This window comes from Myotis myotis, unplaced genomic scaffold, assembly GCF_014108235.1.
Source record: "Myotis myotis isolate mMyoMyo1 unplaced genomic scaffold, mMyoMyo1.p scaffold_m19_p_2, whole genome shotgun sequence".
Taxonomy (NCBI): Eukaryota; Metazoa; Chordata; class Mammalia; order Chiroptera; family Vespertilionidae; genus Myotis; species Myotis myotis.
In genome coordinates this window covers 76,445,356-76,452,769 of record NW_023416324.1, presented here as the reverse complement: position 1 = coordinate 76,452,769, position 7,414 = coordinate 76,445,356, and the positions used below count along the sequence as shown (strand labels likewise).

The 7,414-nt window shown below is 38.6% G+C and overlaps 1 pseudogene; it reads left to right on the top strand.

The window, feature by feature from the left end:
* Positions 1-5,753: 5,753 nt before the first annotated feature.
* Positions 5,754-5,861, top strand: LOC118677849 (annotated as a pseudogene).
* The last annotated feature ends 1,553 nt before the right edge of the window (positions 5,862-7,414 follow it).

Genomic DNA, 7,414 nt, shown 5'->3' with positions numbered 1-7,414 from the left:
CTTATTTTTTAAAAAGCCAGCATCCTTCAATAAATAATAAAGCTATTTCATCCCTGGTCTGTGTGGCTTAGTGGGTTGCAGTGTTGTCCTGTACACCAAAAGTTTGTGGGTTCAATCCCTAATCAGGGTGCATATGGTAGGCAACCAACTGAGGTTCCTCTCTCACAGTGACATTTCTCTCTCTCCCCCCATCTCTAAAATCAATCCTAAGTGAGTGAATATGAAGGAAGCTTTACTTTTATACCCTTTCTAAAATCTTCCCCTCTCTAAAATCAATAAACATATCCTCAGGTGAGGATTAAAAATAAATAAATAAATAATAAAGCAATTTCAGCTAAAAATAAAATATATTCTCAAATGAAAGCAATGATAAAATTAAATTCTTGTGACTATAAGGTTTATCAAGTATGCTAGCTCCCTAGGAATCCCTAAATTAAATTCTAAAAATATTCATTGAGTGCCTACTCTCAATTAATCAGCAAATACTCCTCTAAATGGAAAAAAGCTCTTGGGAAGTATTCAGGAGAGGAATTCTAATTTCAAAATGGCAAATGATCACCAAAGTAGAAGAGGGAGGTAGGGATCTAAAGACATAGCTTCAATTGCAGGCCCTATTTAACACATATTTTTAAAAACATATTCAAGAAATGTGGAAGGAAGGAAACAACCAAGTACAAGCAAGACATGACATTGACCTATAAGAAATAACAAGAAGTCCAAAATCCAGAATTATTTGTGGCTTGCCTTGTGAGATGTGGCAGAGTATAGAAAGGAAAACAGGGGTCTCGAATTTAGAAAGAATTGGGTGTAAAGGCTGTCTTTACACTTACTATTTGTTGGCTTTGGGAATTTGAGCAACTTACCATCTGAGTCTATTTCCTGATCTCTAAAACGGGTATAATGATTTTTCCCAGAAGAATAGGATTATATCAAATAAATAAGTGTGAGCATCTAGCAGTCACTCAAGATTTTTCTTCTTGCCCGGCCGGTGTGACTCAGTGGTTGAGTGTCCATCTATGAACCAGGAGTCCATGGTTCGAATCCCAGTCATGCATATGCCCGGGTTGCGGGCTCGATCCCAAGTGTGGGGTGTGCAGGAGGCAGCCAATAAATGATTCTCTCTCATCATTTATGTTTCTATCTCTCTCCTTCTCCCTTCCTCTTTGAAATTAATAAAAATATTTTTTAAAAAGATTCCCCTTCTTTCTCCTTGTGCATTTTTTTAAATCAATGACTTATCTGAAATCATGGAGCCATTCGCTCGATATTACAAGTGATATGAAACTAAAGAAAAATATGAATTATTAGATGAAAGTTGGAATTCAGAAAGGTTTCCTAGCTATATGATCTTTTGCATTTGTTAAACCTCGGTTGCCTCCTCTATAAAATTAAGATAATTATATTTACCTGTTTTACAGATTATTGGGAAGAGCAAATTAGATTACTTTGGGGGAAACTGTGTAAAAGGAAAGTACTGTATAAATCAGTGGTCACTGAAGGGTGTCGGGTTAGGTCAGTGGTTCTCAACCTTTCTAATGCCGTGACCCTTTAATACAGTTCCTCATGTTGTGGTGACCCCCAACCATAAAATTATTTTCGTTGCTACTTCATAACTGTAATTTTGCTACTGTAAACAATATGTAATTATATATGTGTTTTCCGATGGTCTTAGGCAACCCCTGTGAAAGGGTCGTTCGACCCCCAAACGGGTCGCAACCCACAGGTTGAGAACCACTGGGTTAGGTTGTGTAAGTGATGCACTGTGCAAGGGGCTGCATTTAAGGGGACACCATTCACTCTCAGACATCATAGATTCCTATGTCCAGTGCAGCAAGTTTCTGATTGGTGGCAACAAATACCTTGTGCTACAAAATGGTTCATTATAACAAATTCCCAACAGACAAAAAGGAAAGTGCCTTGAAAGGGGGGAGCTCCTTTTTCTAATTTTTACCAAAGCACTTTGTAGGCTAGCAGTGTCCCTGTGGCGAGTATTCCAGAGAAATCCAAATGACAGAATAAAATTAGTACATAAAAACTATGAGGAACAGTGTTTTTAACAATAACTTTGAAAACAAAATGAATAGAGTGAGCTCCCTGTTCTTTGTGGTATTCAAAAATAACTGACTCATAAAGGATATTACATTAAAAATCCCAAATCTGCTTGGCGGGCCTGGCTCAGTGGTTGAGCGTCGACCTATGAACCAGGCAGTCATGGTTCAATTCCTGGTCAGGGCACATGCCCGGGTTGTGGGCTCGATCCCCAGTAGGGGGTGTGCAGAAGGCAGCTGATCAATGATTCTCTCTCGTCATTGATGTTTCTCTCTCTCCCTTTCACTTTTTCTCTGAAATAAAAACTAATACATATTTTTAAAACCTTAAAGCAAGTAAAAGTTTGAATTGATCATCTCTCTAGAAAAGAGAGTTAATGTTTAAGCACCACTGGTGTGCTGCGTACGGGCTAGAAGTTCACATACTGTTATTTCATTGAATCCTAATAGGAGTCCTTCACAGTGTGTGTCATTATCCCTGAAAAATGAGGTGCTCAAGTACTTTTCAAAATTCACGTAAAGCTAATAAGTGGCAGTGAAGAGATTGTCAGACTCTATATTCGTTTGCCATTGCGCTGTAACCAATTACCACAGATTTTGTGGCTTCAGAGAACAGAAATGTTTACAGTTCTGTAGATCAGAAGTTCAAGATAGGTCTCACTTGCCTAAAATCAAGGTGTCATCAGGGCCACATTCCTTTCTGGAGACTCTAGAGGAAAATCTATTTTCATGTCTTTTCCATCTTCTGGAGGCTGCCCACACTCCTTGGCCCATGGGCCCATCCATCTCTAAAGCCATCAATGGCTGGTCAAATCTTTCTCACATCACATGACTTTGATACTCTCTGCCTCCCTCTTTCATCTTTAAGAATTCTCATGATTATACCGGGTAATATCCCTACTTTCAGGTGATCCGATTACCTTCATTCCATCTGCAACCTTAGTTCCCCCTGGCTAAGTAACCTAACATATGCACAGGTACCAGGGATTAGGATGTGGACATGTTTGTGGGGCCCTTATTCTAGCCACCCAGACTCCAAAACCCTTGCTCTTTTCTTTATATAATTCTCCTCACTAAGCCTCTAAAATCCTTTTTGGTTCTCAATGAAGCTTGTAAAAAATGTGTGTGGGGGGGGGAGGTTGGGCAGCACAGAGTAACATTTGTTACTAATGTTGTGGCCCCGCCCCATAACAAAGAAACAGAATTTCCAGAGGATGAGGCCCAGAAATCGGGATTTTAAAAAGATTCCCAGGTGATTCTAATGTGCACCCAAGGTTGAGAACCATTGGGCTAGGATCCTCCAAGGAGATAAAGTTGAGAGCCACTGAAGAGAGAGATCAGTGAATAGTGCTGACATAAGAAACATCCCAACCTGTAAAGCATTTTTATGAGTTTATTTGAGCCAAACTGATGACATATGCCAGGGAGCAAGATCTCGAATACTGTACCGCTGAGAATAACACTTCTGCAGCTTCTTTTCTACATGTGTTCCCGCTTTAATTTCAGGAGGAAACATAAAGGAAGATTGGGAAAAGCTAGGCTGGAGTGGGATTACCGGAGAGCTGACAAGATTAGGTGCTCTCTTCAGGGTAATACCCACTTTGAGGGGCGTTACCTCTGGCATTTCAAAGGTGTGTCGGCCTAGATGCCCAAGAACAATGAACAGGGCTGATCTAAAACCTTTCACTGAAGAAATCATATGCCTGGCACAGACTACCCACCATGACCTGCTGAGTTAAGAATTTATGACCCTGTGAGGTTCCTTTCCATAGAAGACCTTTTCTTCACCCATGACAAATTAATTCCCTCAGGTAAAGGTCAATGAACTGAGGCAAGAGGAAGAAAATGTGAAGAAAAAGACTTGTTTCCTGGTGCTGTGGCCACTGTAGAAAGCAGCTCTGAGAAATGTAAATGTGTTTGCTAACAAACATTCAACCTCCCTAAACTGTGCTCAGACCCAGCCTTTTGTGGTGCCAGCTACGTGGTAAGGTGTGGAACATCCGAAAAGGACTGTATTTTGTTCTGCAATGGTATTATTTTGATCATTCTGTATTTTCTTTTCTTTTTTTAAAGAGTAGTTAATTGATTTTTAGAGAGAAAGGAAGGGAGAAGAGAGAGAAAATGGATGTGAGAGTCTAAAATCCATCAGTTGCCTCCCACACGCTCCCTACTGGGGATTGAGCCTGAAGCCCGGGGCATGTGCCCTGACAGGTAATCTAACCAGGAACCTGTAAGTGCGCTGTTTGTAGATTTCTTTGTATTTATCTTTCTTGAAGTTCACTGCATTTCCTGGGTGTGTAGGTTATTGTTTCTTTATAAATTTGGGAAGTTTTCAGTCATAGTTTCTTCACATATTCTTTCTATTTCTTTCTCTCTCCTTTTTGGTACTTCTGGTACACATATGTTGGTATTCTCCCACCTTTCTCTGCTGCTCTGTTCATTTGCCCTGGCTGGTTTGACTCAGTGGATAGAGTGTTGGCTTACTGACTGAAAGGTCCCAGGTTCGATTCTGGTCAAGGGCACATGCCCGGGTTGTGGGCTCCATCCCCAGTGAGGGGCATGCAGGAGGCAGCCGACCAATGATTCTCTCTCATCATTGATGTTTCTATCTCTCTTTCTCTCTCCCTTCCTCTCTGAAATCAATAAGAATATATTGAAAAAAATAATAAATACTTTTATTTATTTTTTAGGAAGAGAGAGACAGAAAACATCTATATGAGAGTGAAGCATCTATCTGCTGCCTCCTGCATGTCCCCTACCAAGGATCAAGCCAGCAACCCAGGCATGTGCCCTGACTGGGAATCAAACCGGCAACCTTTCTGTACATAGGACAACACCCAACCAACTGAGTCACACAGAGCCAGGGCCATTCAGTCTTTCCTATAGCTACAGAAAGAACATGTATTAATTGCAGTGGAAAGAAGACGATCAACAACATTTAAAGGGAGATCTTCCTTCAAGCATATATTCACCTATTCACCAATGGCTGCTATAAATTATAGGTGAATTATAAGGAAAGTAATAACATTTATACTTACTGTTACAACAAAAAGGGTTTTTAGTTTAAAAGAAAAGAAACAACATCTGTATTCCTATACCTACCATTATTATTTTTGTTTTAATTAGGAGCTCAAGTTTTATTTATACACAAAAAGGTCTTTTTAAACAGGTATTTATTTAATTCTACACACCACAATTATTTAAGCTAAGCTATATTTCATATACTTACTTCCTCATCATTGAACGCTTACATTGAAATGGGTATTAAAAGTATATAAAATCAGTCCTTACATATTTTCTCCTAACCAAAAAATGCTTAAGTATTTTCTCCTAACAAATACTTCACTTTATATCTTTCTATATAACAAAACCAACTTGAAAGCTTAAAAAAGATTGTTCTGTTGAAACAGGTATCTACTGTTTTTAAAAGAGTGGGAACACAATATTATAATCTGACATTTGCCAGTATTGATTTTATTCCAGTTGAGCTTCTAAATGTGGCTCAGGATTTAAAGCATTTTGTAGAGCTGACCCACCTTTTAAAATCCCTTAAACTTTCAAGACTTCTTTTTATCACCTCTGCCTAGAGAAAGAAACGCCTTCATGTGACTGAATTGCACCACACCTTCCTAAATTGCCTCTAATAGGTGTGGCCAGGGCTACACCTAAGTCTTTTGGGTTTTCAGGAGAAGTGAGGATTCTGTGGTCTACGGCCATACCACCCTGAACGCGCCCGATCTCGTCTGATCTCGGAAGCTAAGCAGGGTCGGGCCTGGTTAGTACTTGGATGGGAGGATTCTGTGGCTGGAGACCAATTGTTTCCATTTTTTGGTGCTTCATTCATCAAGATGAATTGAGCTACTTTTCCAAAGCTAGACTCAACCTACCTAAATGGGCGTTTAATGGAGAGTATGGGGTCATTAAGGAATTGCTATTTCTCTCTCCTCCTTTCCCTTTTTAAAATTTCTTTTCATGGTTTGTTTGTTTTTTAGAAGATCCCATCTATTCTTCAAACCTTCAGGCCAATGCTTGAGTCATGTATTCTTCAAGGTCAATTTTTGTTTAGGTGTGTCTAGCTTTAAACCAAAGTTCACAATTTTTTTAAAAATTAAGAAGTGGGCCCAGCCTGCTAGCTCAGTTGGTTGGAGTTTCATCCCTCTAAGCTAAGGTTGCAGGTTTGATCCCCGATCAGGGCACATACAGGAATCAATCAATGAATGCATGAATGGGTGGAGCAACGAATCGATTTCTCTCTCTCTCTCTCTCTCTCTCTCTCTCTCAAATCAATATTTTTTAAATAAAAAAATAAGAAAGTGGAAGAAGTCACTTCACCTGATATTAAGATGATATAGCTACAGGAATCAAGACAGTGTGGTATTGATGGAGAGATAGAAACATAGATCAATGGAACAGAAAAGAGAACCTAGAAATAGGTTCTCATAAATATCTTCGACTAATGTTTGGCAAAGATGGAAGAGTAATTTAAATGAGAAAAAAATATTCTTTTCAAGCAATCATACTAGAACAATTGAATGTGCATAGGTAAAAATGAATCTCAGATTAAACTTCATACCTTATTCAAAAATTAACACAAAATGGATCACAGTCAAATATAAAAATATGTCTTTTAGGAAAAAAATAGTAGAAAAATTTCAGGGCCTAGGGTTATATAAAGTGTTCTTAGACTTGATGCCAAAAGCATGACCCATAAAAGGAAAAATTGGATCTCGTTGAAATGAAAAACCTTTACTCTGTGGAAGATGCTTGTAAGTGAATAAAAATGCAAACTACAGAGTTAGATAAAGATATTTACAAATCATATATCCAACAACAGAGTTGAGATGTTTCTAGAAAATATAAAAAGCTCTCAAAACTCATGGTAAAAAGCAAACAATCCATTTTAAAAATGAGCAAACATTATTTCCCCCAGGAGGACATACAGGTTATGAATAAGCACATGAATAAGCACATTACTGATGAGGGAACTGCAAAGTAAAACCATGAAATGTCACTATACATACATCGAAATGGCTAACAAAAAAAAATACTGAAACCATCCAAAGCTGGCAATAGTGGGGAGACACTGGTGGGTATGTAAGATGGAACAGCCACTTGGAAAATGGTTTGTCAGCTTCTTATAATACTAAGTGTACACTCACCATATGGCCCAACAACTCCTCACTTGGTCATTTATCCCAGAGAAATGAAAATTGAGGTACAAACAAATATCTGTACATGAACATTTATAGCAGTTTTATTCATAACATCCCCAAATTGGAAACTACCCAAATATCCTTCAATGGGTGAATGATTAAAGAAACCATAATACATCCATACCATGGAATACTACACAAGTTGATATATGC